Source organism: Patagioenas fasciata, chromosome 3, assembly GCF_037038585.1.
Source record: "Patagioenas fasciata isolate bPatFas1 chromosome 3, bPatFas1.hap1, whole genome shotgun sequence".
In the NCBI taxonomy this organism is placed as follows: Eukaryota; Metazoa; Chordata; class Aves; order Columbiformes; family Columbidae; genus Patagioenas; species Patagioenas fasciata.
In genome coordinates, this window is record NC_092522.1 from 97,140,364 (window position 1) to 97,154,654 (window position 14,291).

Consider the following 14,291-nt stretch of genomic DNA (forward strand, 5'->3'; position numbering starts at 1 on the left):
ATTACCTTATATCTGTTTCAAAGTAAATATGGCTCATTTAATTCTGGAACAGGTAGCTGTTTTCTAATGCACAGGGATAGCTTATTGTGCCAAGGCAAAGTACAGTAAATTCTGGCAAAAGGGAAAACATAAGCCATATGAATTGTTTCTATGCTCAATTATGCAGAAAGGAAAAAATGTATTTGAATTTCTGTTAGATAATAAAACAATTAGAAAAAAAATCCAACACAAAAACATTGGTAAAAATACTAAGTGACACAAAGAAAAATGTGGAAATACAGAACTACTTAATTCAGCTTCATTTTGGTTGTGTAGACGTAAGATGATGATTATAACTCAATGACAAATGTGGGAATGCACTAGTAAAAACAGACTGCCTGCAGGGTTCTGGCAGAAGTATTTAGTGACTCGAAAGTAACAAAAAAGGATTAAGTACAAGATGAGACAGGGGCAAAGAAATCGATTTAAAAAAACTATTTGAAAATTGAAAATAATATGAAATGGTGAGATTTTTTTACACTTTTTATGAAAGTTTTCCTTTTTTGTGCAAAAAAAAAGTTAACACATTATTAAAATGTATTGAAAAAGATTCTTCTCTAAGTGTCCTAATTCAATTAAAATAAATTATTGTTTCATCAGCTCTGCTTGTAAACCAGAGGAAAGTACGCTACTAACCATAACTTATCGAAAATTATTGAACTTCCATCTCTTTAAGAAGTCTTCCTATTTCTCTTTCGTTCTAATTATTCTCTATGCTCTAATTATTCTATACTGCCTTCAACCTATCACAAATAACCTGAGGTGACTGAGGTGACTTTGCAGTACGTGATCAGGTGGTTTATCTTGCTTCTACTTTCTTATGTCTGTCCCTGTATTTCCACTATAAATGTGAAAGAATTGAATTTAATGTACTTCTGCTGCTTAAAGGATTATAATAATTTTTTAAGTGATCTACAAGTATGATCATGGAAAAATGAACTAGTTAGGAGGATTACTTGTGAGACTGGATTTATACTGAGAGGCCAATGTCAGGCCAGAGTTTCATCCTTGATTCTGAGAGGTCTTGGTTTCATCGCTTAAAAGTCAAACTTTCAACAGTTTTAAATGTATCCTTTTGTAATGACACAGTATATCCACAAAATAAAGTTTAAAAATGTATTCACAAGCAAGGCCTGGGAACAGAGTAATGGCAATTGTACAACTAAAAAAAATCCCACACTCAGGCTATTACAGCTATAAATGGGGGAAATAATTAAGATATGGTAAGTGAATTAAAAGACGTTTTCACAGTATCACAGTATCACAGTATGTTTGGGATTGGAAGGGACCTCAAAAGATCATCTAGTCCAATCCCCCTGCTGGAGCAGGAACACCTAGGTGAGGTCGCACAGGAATGTGTCCAGGTGGCCTTTGAATGTCTCCAGGGAAGGAGACTCCACAACCTCCCTGGGTAGCCTGTTCCAGTGCTCTGTCACCCTCACTGAGAAGAAGTTCTTTCTCAAATTTAAGTGGAACCTCTTGTGTTCCAGCTTGATCCCATTGCCCCTTGTCCTATCATTGTTTGCCACTGAGAAGAGTCTGACCCCATCCTTGTGGCACTCACCCTTTATATATTTATAAACATTAATAAGGTCACCCCTCAGTCTCCTCTTCTCCAAACTAAAGAGCCCCAGCTCCCTCAACCTTTCTTCATAAGGGAGGTGCTCCACTCCCTTAATCATCTTTGTTGCCCTACGCTGGACCCTCTCCAGCAGTTCCCTGTCCTTCTTGAACTGAGGGGCCCAGAACTGGACACAATAATCCAGATGGGGTCTCACCAGGGCGGAATAGAGGGGAAGGAGGACCTCTCTCGATCTACTGACCACCCACCTTGTAATACACCCAAGGATGCCATTAGCCTTCCTGGCCACAAGGGCACAGTGCTGGCTCATGGTCATCCTGTTGTCCACCAGGACCCCCAGGTCCCTTTCCCCTACACTGCTCTCTAATAGGTCATTCCCCAACCTATACTGGAACCTGGGGTTGTTCCTGCCCAGATGCAGGACTCTACACTTTTCCCTGTTAAATTCCATCAGGTTATCCCCCGCCCAACTCTCCAGCCTGTCCAGGTCCCGCTGGATGGCAGCACAACGACTATGTGGTGAGAATACAAAAGCCTTTTGAGAAGTAGAATGTACCAAATGGAAACATGCAAAGGAATAAGATTTTGTGAGTTGGAGGGGACTTCTAGAAAACTCAGTACATTTCTGACCGTGTTATAAATTTTTTTCTCTAACATTTTTTATTTTGTAGTTCGAGTCTGTGAAGATACATTGGATTAGGTCTTTTCCTTCAATGTTTGTGCAAGCCAACATTCTAGAATCTTATTATACGATTAGCTGTAGGAATAGTATCCATCACAATTAATGAGCAATGATTAATACTGGTAATGACACATAGAAGACATTAAGTTAAGATAAAAGAAAAAAAAAAAGAATGAAAAGACAACACTGTACAATAGTTATATCATGAGTGTTTTCCTGTCCTAAATTAAAATCTTAATGTAGTTATTTTCAAGTATTTTAGTGAAATCCATAGCAATCTTTTAATAAGACAGAGCAAAATGAGAAGCCTGCATTGAAATTATATTGCATTATATGGTTGAGTAGTTCTTCAGGCTAGCCGCTGTCAGAGTCCAATGCTCTCTGACCGGGTTCTGTTAGATAGTCCACAATTTTTAGGTGTAATGTGTGATATCAAATTTACTGATTCAAAGATCGTTGGTGTTACACGGAATTTTTGATTTAGCAGAGTTATACAGAAATACTGTATAACACAACACAAACATAAGTTAAAAAACAAAATATGGTTACAATTGCAACATGCAGTACAATCACAATACCAATATGATCCCTCTTTTCGATCTCTAAAAGATGCTCACTATTGCAATGCCTTTTTCTTGAGGCTATTAAGTAGCCTGCTATATTCACAGCTCATGATTATCCATGACCTTTCCTATAGGTGTCTATTTAACATTTGGTAACACTCAATGACACTTGAAAATTTCAATGTAACTTATTAAGATTTTGCATGATCTATCTATAAATTAGGAAGAGTTGTTTATAACTTTTGTGGGCAAATATTTGTAACCCTGTATTCTCTTAGCCTTCTACCTAGACTTTGGAAATCAGATTTGAGGAATTGAACTTTCTCTGTTTTTGGCCTAGGCTGGCCAATCATTAACCACTACTTATCCGAAAGCTCATGATAAAGTTTATATACAACTTCTGTTTCAGATTCTGTTAGAATCTTGTCAGATGTTGCCCAAATCTTCGGTTTCATAAAGCTTTTAGTGACAATGTGTGCTATGAAGTCATAAGGAATCAGTTGCTCAGAGAAAAAAATTCATAACTTCAGATGAGTGAAACCATGGCAGCTAAGACAGCTCAGGGTTTGTATCCCCAGTTTTTAAATATTTTAGATGTTGTAACTCTACCTGTAAGGAGTTTAATCTTCAAATCCTAACAAGAATATCATGAGAGAAGCAGCAAGAATAGCTTATGATTTATTAAGTATACTTGGACAGTTTTTAGAATCTGAAATAAACACCAGGGACCAGCAGATTGCTGCTTTAAAAGTTAAGTTTTACATATGAGTAGTGTCTGTTAATGTATCTGTTCACCACTTTTATTGAAATGTAACAAAGCTGCATCAGGGGATGTTCAGAGTGGACATTAGGAAAAGATTCTCAACTGAGAAGTGGTCATGTCATAGAATCATTTTGGTTGGAAGAGACCCTCATGATCATCGAGTCCAACCAAGCCTGTCAGAGTTCAAGGACCACCTGGATGGTGCTCTCATTCATATGACTTAGTTTTAGGTAGTCCTGAGAGAGGCTAGGAGGTGGACTTTGTGATCATTATGGGTTCCTTCCAACTTAGATATATTCTATTCTACAATTCTAAACCAGTGGTTGCTCATCTAAGGCATATTTAGAAATTACTTTCCCTGATGTAGGCTCAGATAACATAATGTCAGTGAGCCCTGATTTCACGTGTTTCAGTTTGTGCCTGATTCTTCTTGTCCTGTTAGTGGGGACTACTGAGAAGTGTCTGGCTCTCTTTTCTTCTTTCCTCCCATCAGGCACTTATACACATAGATAAGATCCCTCTCAAGCCTTCTTGCTTCCAGGTTAAACAGCGCCAGCTATCTCACCTTCTCATATGAAAGATACTTCAGTTCCTTAATCATCCTAGTGGCCCTTCTCTGGACTTACTCTAGTATGCCTGTACCCAACTTGTGCTGGGGAGCTCAGAATTGGACAGAAAACTCCATTTGTCACCGCACCAGTGCTGAGTATTGTGGAAGCTCCATCTGAACACGAGAAAATGCTTTTTAACTGTGAGGGTGGTCAAACACTTGGGCAACTGCCAACTAGCTCTAGGTGATCCTGCCTGAGCAGGAGGTTTGGACAAGGTGATCTCCAGAGGCTCCTTGCAACCATTTTGTGATTCTGTGAAAACCCAGTATAAAACTCTAAATTCAAATGACACATCTATATGTAGAACTGGGTAGTCTATTGCCAAGAACCTGTAACTGTATGTTGACATTATTATCACATCTTTGACTGTAACACTTCACCTTTGATTTCCTGTGTCAGGTATCATTTTCATATCTGGCCTTTTCCATGGGAGTCAAGCCCAGCTGTTGAAGAACTTGATTTGCAATGAAATAATGTACCTGTGTAGATGTAATACTCTTGCAAAATGCAATATTATTAATAAAATCATAGATCAAATAAAAGTAATTACAAATGGCTTAAATGGATGTTGAAATCTCCAAGTATATCTCTTGTATTGCAATGCATTATCGAAGTCCACAGATGAAACATTTTAAACAGATATTGCTTTTTTAATAAGAATGCTTATGCACAAAACAAGCTGACAAAATGCTAGACAACTTACAACACCCAAAAGTAAAAATAAAACATAATTAGATTGCAAATCTCAATTATGTAAGGCGAATTCTCTCATAAGTTACTCAATATATCTGAAACTAATTCCTTTTTCAATTAATATTTGTGGAGAAAACCCCAAAACAACAACAAAAAAATGTATGAACAGCTAAATAAAATTCTCTAAAAGTAAATTATTACATTTTTATCAACAGATATACATTCCTTTAGAAAATAGCTTTGAAATTTAAAATATTTTATAGCTTCTTGAATGTTGATACAACTTTCTGAAAATATTTAGAAAGCATTTTACCAACAGTAAGTTGAATTAATTTTCAGATATTATTTACATAATAGTGAACATAATATTACAAGTTTACTGTATGTTAAACATCAACTTTAAGTCTTCATAATGCCAAAGACTTCTTTGATGTTAAAAAACCACACTGTGACTATTTGTAACCCAGTCTAAAAAAATCTAGAATTTGTGTAAAAAATTTCAGTGCCTTCATTTCAAATATTGCGTAACATTTCTAATGCTAAAGTAAAAAATAAAACCTGAAACCCATAAACTCTTTCTTTAGTTCTTAAATTACCAGTTTTTGTGCTTCATTTCAGACTAAACATTTACTTAGAATCAGTCTTATCAAGAGGTGGACAACATATCCTCTAGTTTTCTTTTAAAACCTCTTAGGTAGTTCTCAGCTTGACCAATTAATTGTATACATTTCTCCACAAGATATAACTGTCTCCCACTGCTTGGATAGACGGTATCAATTTTATTTTTTTGCTTGCATTTTTGCTTTGTTTTACATAACATCCTAAAATAAATGTGGCTGGGCAGCAGAGAAAAAAATTATTATATATATGTTCCCTGTCCTAACTGATGTACATACCTCTATGGAAAAACAGAAAGATCATGCTTTGTCTGTTTGCAGCTCAGTATGAGCTTTTGATGAGGATTTTTCAATGCAGGCAGTGAGCAAGAACCTCAGTAAGCAAGGACTGTTAAGCATTAAGAGAGACAGGGAGATCTGGGAAAGATCAGGGAGGAGACTTCAGAGGCTACAGAAAATGCAGACAGGTTTTTTTACATACCTAGAGAGAACAGTGTTGGTTTTTCAATCCTAGAGGCTTCTGAAAATTGCTGAACCACAGGAAATAGTATAACTATTCAATTACACAATGGATATTAGTAACACTGTTTACAAAATCCTTCTCTTCTTGTCTGATCAACTCCAACTTGCAAGTATCTTGTTCTAATAATCCTAGAAATCCAAAACAAACTGACTTCTGAAAAAAAAAAAATGAAAAGAGGTGCATCTGTTTCAAAACTGTAGGTGATATGTGGTGAAGAGCCATCAGTTTCTAGGTTTAGAAGTTTTGGAGAGACTTCACTATTTTTTTCCTTTGTCAGATGTTCCAAGATTTGTGGTGGGTTTTTTTTGTTGTTTTTGTTTGTTTGTTTGTTTGTTTGTTTGTTTTTGTGGTTTTGTTTGCTTTGTCGTTGTCGTTGTTGTTGTTTTTGCTGCTGTTGGTTGGTTTTGTTCGTTGTTTGGGTTTTTTGTTTGTTTGATTTGGTTTATCTATTTGCTTTTCTGTTGTGTTCTGCTGAGTTTTACTTGAAAAATGAAGTGCTCTCAGAAACAAGCATTGAACAAGCTTCTGATTTGGTCTGACAATTACACTTTACATATTTCCCTGAGAGCTGGAAGCTATGCTGGCACATGCACCTTTTTCATGAATAAGGAGAACAGCAAGGAATCTCCCACAGTTGTGTTAGAAATTACTTTTCTGAGACCATTATGAGAGTCTGAGTAAAATATATGCATTTTACCTATCCTAAATCTACCATTGAAGCAATGCTTTTTGAAGAAAAGAAAATCAAAGTTCAGATACCAATGTAAATTAATTTTGATGCATCAGCAACATTTTTTCGTCTGAGCCAGGAAGCTTTGCTACTTTGACTAGTAACACAAGCACATATAGCTGAATAAAATCACCACTTAAATAAAAGTAGCATGAAGTTCAAACCAAATATTTTCTGGAAATTAAATTCAAGCACACGCTCATGGGCATTTCATAAAACTTTATGCCCTGTAGTGTTTTTCCACAACTGAAGCAGGTGACAAGATTCCTTCTGCTTCACAAGTAGAGAGTTTTAATACTTTTCCAGGAACTCTAATACATTTATGCCAGCAAAAGATAACTCATGGTGGTCATTATTTCTGATGAGAATCAGGAGAAAAACTTGCTACAGTTCCTTTATTGTTTTTGCTACCTACAGGTTGTTTTTTTTTTTTTTTTTTTTTTCCACCATCAGCTAAAATCTGCTTTTGAGGGTTATTTATGGAGTCTTGATTACTCCCTGAATGTCCATTTCAGCAGAGGTTTTAGAACTGTATGTTCCTTTCTAACATCATACTTGTTAGCTCCTCATATAATTTTTGACATGAAGACTGAAATTCTCTTACACAATCTACATGATATTTCCTTCAAAATTTAGATTAAAATTCAATTCATCTTGCTCACTAGTTGAAGGATTTGCTTTGAAAACAACGTTATTTTTTTCTGCTCTATGTGAAAAATATTTTCCCCATGCACCTGCTGCAGGTTAACTCAGACAGAACTCAGGTTATTGACAGTGACTTGTAAATGCTTGGCCGATATCGAGAGTGCTAATGGTGACCTTTAAAGACCCAGGAGGGTTTAATCATATCCCTATTTACTCAGATCTTTCAAAATAAATATGGTGAGAACTGTGAGCTTTCTCAGTTTTCATTCTCATCCCTGAAATAGAGAGGCCCCATGTTCTTTATTCTGTGAATTCATACAAGAATTATCACAGAGGTAACTGAAAAGACAGAAAATGGTACATGACCATCATAGGTGTCATTATTAACTATTTTTTTAAAATTCTTTCAAGAATACAAGTTGCATAAAAAAGCATAAACTGAATTCCCCAAAATTAGAAACAAACCCTACAAGTCAGTCTAGAGGATAATGTAGTTGGAGGAGGAGTGGGAAGGTGGTTTAATTCTTCTTGTCCTTGTAAAGTAGTAGTCTGCAAAATCCTGCAAAGATAAACCAGTTATTCAATTTATTGTATCACCTAGATATACAGTTGTATACTTGGTATCAAATATATTAAATCTTAACATTTTAAGTTGAAACATTTTGTTAATTCTGTCATTAAGCAGAAGCTTCTTTCATCTCTGTTAGGAATTTTTGAAAAAGAGAAATTACAAATACACATTGTAAATATTACTTACTGTAAATATGCCTTTACTCTGTGTATGCACTTCCCTACCAGGGAAGTGGTTGAGTCACCCTCCCTGGAGGTATTTAAAAGATGTGTAGATGTGGTGCTTTGGGACACGGTTTAGTGGTGGACTTGGCAGTGTTAGATTAACAGCTGGACTCAATGACCTTGAGGATCTTTTCCAACATAAATTATTCTTTGGTTCTATTTACATGTAGTGTCAAGAATGAGTTTTCATCATCATGTTAACCTAAATATCTATTTGTGATTCCACATTGCACATGCTATTACTGCATGTTTGACAGCTATGGAATATCTGCAGGAAAACATAGTTGCTGAACCTGAATTCATAACGTCTAGGATTAAGTAAAACACAACACTTTAGAACATACAATTATCATTCAGATCCTTAAATATTGTGAGTCGTACAATTTAATTTATTGTCATTATTCACAGATGAATATTTTTGGTTTTATAAATAACATATTTCAAAATACTGGTAAAACAGCACTCATATTCTGGACATATTTTCTGGGTCATATATTCTGGGCAATTATTTTTTCAGGTAGACATAGATCTTCTCTTCTGTCTTCTTGTTCTCAACTCCCTGAAATAGTGTAATCATATCCTACATTAAAGGCATGAAGGCATTTTTCTAGTAGCTCAGTGTCTCCAGAACCTGTTGTCTAGTCTTGAGGCTTAATAAGATTGTCAGGACTATCCAAACTCTCACTTTTTGTTAGCCTCCAGAACATGTGCACTCTGCCTGTTGGGAATGATCCTTGGTCTGACATCAATCACAAATTGTGCTTGAGAATTGACTCTTGAAGTATGAGTTTGTAATGGTCACAATCATTCCAAGGACCAGTTTAACAGCTCAACAGTATAGAAGATCAATGTACTTTTCCCAATTCCAGAACTGATAAAATAAACTGATACTTGATTATTATTATAGACATAGCAATTATATCTTACATTTTTTACTTCCCACCATATTACTATATTTTAATACTTAACTAACTGCTAAATAGTATTATTTGGTCCTGAAGTATTGCTGATAATTTCAGTCTTTTTTTTTTTTTCTTTCTTCAATCATTTAGTAGAATAAGGGTCTATTTTGTCATAGAGAAAATGCATTCTAGCATTTAAAAAAAAAATCAAGTAAAAGACAGAAGTGAAATCACAGTCTTATGTTGCTTTCTGGATATGCTGGTACCGATTAAAAAGAGAACTCAGCCTTCCTTAACATCTGACTTGTTCCTATGCTGGCTCATTTTTCAGTTAAGTAGGACATCTAGGAGTCTTCAATAATATTGTTATTTCTTTCTGTTTTCAACTACAGTTACAATGGACTGCTATAGTCAAGGAATCCATGACTAATATAGTTCCTTAAGAATGAACAAATCAGGCTAATACTTTCTCTAACACAGTGCTGAGGCCAATTCACTGGACCTAAATTAGCTGGAGTTGGCAAAAATGAGTTTTCTTTTCAAGATTTATGCAAGTTTTCAGATAGGTAAGTCTACATGATGGACTGAATTCCTTTGCTCTAATTAGGGAACAATTATGTTGAATACAATAGAGTTTAACTTCCTGAATACTTTAGGAAATTAGTTCTATTTTAGTTCACATTTAGTTCACAGTTGTGGCTGCATTATCAAACAATGTGGATCAAAGTGATGATTTTTAAAGTGAAGCAGTATTTTCGTTTAACCCTGGATAACAACTAAGCTCTACATAGTTGCTCACTGATTCCCTCTGAGTAAAAATGAGAAAAGTCATGGGTTGGGGTAAAGACAGTTTAATAGATAAAGCAAAAGCCACACAGGCAAGCAAAGCAAACCAAGGAATTCATTCTCTAGCTTCCATCAATAGACAGGTGTTCAGCCATCTCCAGGAAAGCAGAGCTTCACCATGCATTATGGTTACTTCGGAAGACAAATAAAAATCCCCTTCCACCTTCTTCTCTCACTTTTATATTGCCAAGCATAACATCATATGGTATGGAATATCCTTTGGACAGTTGGGGTCAGCTGTCCTGGATGTGTCCCCTCCCAGTTCCTTGTGCACCCTCAGCCTACTCACTGGTGGGCTGGTGTGAGAAGCAGAAAAGGCTTTGGCTCTGTGTAAACACTGTTCAGCAAAAACCAAAAATGTCTCCATGATATCAACACTATTTCCAGCACAAATATAACACATAGCACCATACCAGCTACTGTGAAGAAAATCAGCTCTATCCCAGTGAAAACCAGCACACCAGCCACCATAAAATTCTGTTCAGTGACTGATAATGAGAAAAAGAATCACACAAACAAACACAGACATAAAGGCTTATTATTCATATCTCCACATTCAAATGTCTGTTGAATTCTGCCCATACAATGATATTGTATGGATTGGTGAGTAACAGACCAGCCTTCAGAAATCCCTGATAACTTCAGCACTGGCTGTGTTACCACTCCTTCTATCTATAGATATAGTATAACTATAAGGTAGAAATAAGAATTCTGTAATTTGAGGTGCAGATAAATTCACTGTCTAGTGTGATCAATATTCCAAAAAATCATATTAGCAAAATAATAATTCAGTAAAAACTGTATGTTTTGAAGCTTGTATAGTAAATAAGGAAAGGATCATTTTCAAAGAATGAAGACTGGTGTAAATAGTGCATCATTTCCTAAGAATTACTAATTTCGCAATTACAAATGTGAGAGTACAAAAGACAACTTGGTATGTCATCGGGTCAATTAGTGTATATTGTAAAACACACAGAGAGTGGAAGTCAAATTGTGCAGGCACTATAATTTGCGGTATTTCCTACTTTATGTGTACATACTAAGTTATGTCTAAATTTGAGGTTTTAAAATATGCATCAGAAATACAGTTAGCATGATATCACAGTCACAGGGACCAGCAAATGCAGGGAGGAATGCTGGGAGCGGGGAGTGACAGTGACCTCAGTGACATACTGTGCCATCCCACAGCATCCATGCAAGAAGCACAGAGCAGGTCTGGCGATGACACTCAGAGCCAGCGAGTCCAGTGATTCCCATGCAGGTACACAGGGAGCAGAGACGTCCTGAGATCAAACCAGTAAGTCAAATATTTTTGTCAGGGTCAAGGCCCAGCTAAGCAAGGTATAAGGTCAGGTACCAGCCAACTTACTGCATAGCTCAGGTGAGGACCAAGAGTCAGACCCTAAGCTTAAATCCAGCTTGTGAGTGAAGGCCCTTCAGCAAGGCCCCCATAGCTCCCTCTCAGCAATTTTCAGAGCAGGTTGATCCAACTTCACAGCCCCATCCTACCGGAGCTCACCTCAAGCACAGTCAGGCAGTTCACAAAGTGTGTATGTAATATGTGCGGAGGTAACAAGATGAGGTTCAATCCTGGCCCAAACAGGGTGACACGATGTTCCTAAACATTTTCTGGTTTCTTCCCTTCTGTGATAGATTTTTTTTTTTTTTCTTTTTCTGAGAGGTTGTTGACTTCAAAGTCTTCTGTGGGTATTTCTTCAAACTCATGTAAAATATACTTTATTTTTTGACACTAGTATTCAATAACTCTTACTAATTGAAAGAAAACATAATCTTTACGATAATGGACTCTAATGCAATGTAACTTTGGATTCCTTTTACTTTTAAATGAGTTCTGCAAAAAAGTTGCTGCTCCAGTTCTCCTTTAGTACAAAACAGGGCATCGTGCTGCTTTTTACCCAGCCTCATGTAACTTTCAGAGTTACATTTTCCTCAAGTGTCTTCTGTGTGTCCATACAAGTCTCAGTCTTGGACTTTTCTTAGTCTTCATCAATTGCATTGAAGCACCTGGGGTTATAGATAGGAAGATTTTCTCCTTGCCCAAAGCAGGTCTAAAATAGAACAGTTACCATGATCACTTTCTAATTTCATCTCATGACATCATTTTGTCTCGATTACATGGTATCAGCATTTTGAAGATATTTAATTTCTTGGCTGATTTTCTGAGTTGTGTGTTAATATTATAACTCTATTTCATGCATAGGTCTTTTCATATTTTCATATTTCATAACTTGTTTTTCCTCTTGATATTATTGTTTAAAATGCCATTGTTTGTTCTTTCTTGATGTTTGTTTTGCATCTTCCCCTGATTTTTTCCACTGTTTTTACAGGATGTACTAATTTACTTAATATTATTAATTTTAGTACTCTCATAATAATCTTTCAGTTGCCTAAAGACTAATAATGATTTTTGTGAAGACAAAGTATCAACTGTTATAGTACTAGTACTACTGATCACTCTTCTCTTAAAATACTTTTGAAGTTTTATCACATGCAAATATTGTGAGGGAACGCATTTTCTTTATCAGTAAAAATGAAGCAATAGCTTTCTTTTTGAAGTACCTAAAAGGAAAAATATCCTTTTATAAACATCTGTTTTAGTAATCCCTGAGAAAAACATGAAAAATAAAGCAGGTAAAGATGGGATGTTGAATGCAAGATTTCTAAATATATAGTAGTACAGAGCATAGAATTTTACACCTAATAATAGTGACAGATGTAATAGCAACTTTAATGGATATAGTAGTTCAACACTGTCACCTTAAAAGAAAAAATGCTAAATAATCCAAACTATGTATTTGATAGCACATTATCTAATGGTATCATTGAACATCATGAGATTCTGAAGATAATGGAATGATCTCAAAATAGTAAGACTATGAGTATTCTGTAACAAGGCTAGTAGTTTTCTTGCAGATCTCTGTCCTTTCTCTTTTTCTGTAGGGAATTACCTCCCAAGGGTGGAAGTACAGAGGCAGAGAGAGGAATTAGAAATTAGCATACTTGCCTCTCTGTGGAGCTTAGGTGGTCAGAGTACTTTGGCTGTTTGAAGACAGAATTGGGATTCACTAATTAAGTTTTAAAAACGCAAACAAACAAACAAACAAACCCACTTTTCTTGGAAGGTGAGAAAAATCCCTTCTAGATTTAATATTCTAAGCCTTAAGTCTGCTATTATTACTACAACTTAGTCGTAGTCTACACCTTTCTGATATCTTCAAAGGCTTAAACAGTGATGGTCACCCTGATACAAAAAGGTCATTGAGACAGCTTCACGTGCACAACAATTTATGAACAGGACAAGTAGATTTTAGATGTTTTAATCCCAGTTTAGGTGACAATAGGAGAGGCTGAATATCAACCTTTGATATTATCTTATAGTTTTCAACAGCTCACTGAGTCATTTAGTGTTCTCCAGCTCAAAGTTTTCACAAACACTATCTTTGTTTCTTGTCTTACTTTAATCTTTCAGCATAGTCCAAAGTATGGTCCAAAATACTTTTGAAGTACATTGGGGAAGATGAGGGCATTTCATTAAATGATATAATTAGAGTAGTACCATAATCTTTGTATACTTCAGAGGTAGACCAGATATATGTAAGTGTAGAGATATACACATCCACATGTTATTCCACATGTTGTGTAAAAATGAAAACAATGTAAGCCAATTTAAAAATACAAATACTATTGTTTGTTTTTATTAAATGGCTTTCTTTGTATGATACAGTTTATTCCTTACAATGATTGTTTCATTTATAAATATCAGTTGAGAGGACACTATCTTAAAGTGTAAGATAAATATATTGGGGAAAAAAAGGCATTATAGAAATAAAAGGGAGAAAAAACATAATTTTAATGAAAAATTAGTCTGTTACTAACTCAAAGTTTTTGACAATTTCTAAAGTATTAAGCAGGTGATTGTATTTTTGTGATTTTCACTATGACTCCCCAATAAGATTAATCATCTTATTACAGTTTTCTTTCTGTTCTGTAATCACTCTTCTCTGTGGAATAAAAATTGCCAGATATTTTGAAGGGCCAAAAAGGGGTTTCCTATGTATTAAAAAGTCTTGGAAGACTCTGTAGTCTCCTGGCTCTCACTGTGATACATCAAAATCTTCAAGCATATCATTAAGGGCCTTTGGTTTTCAAATATATACTTTGAAAATTAAGCATTTAATTGTTTTGCTGAGTGTGTGTGAACATGAGTTGTGTGAACAAGAGCTGAGTATATGTTTGGATGCTTTCTTTAATGAAGCCACAATTCACATGCTTATACCTT

The 14,291-nt window shown here is 35.5% G+C and overlaps 1 protein-coding gene across 1 annotated transcript in view; it reads left to right on the top strand.

The window, feature by feature from the left end:
- EYS (eyes shut homolog) overlaps positions 1 to 14,291 on the top strand; it is an 870,143-nt gene that overhangs the window by 77,734 nt on the left and 778,118 nt on the right. The gene's annotated exons all lie outside the window — the stretch shown is intronic.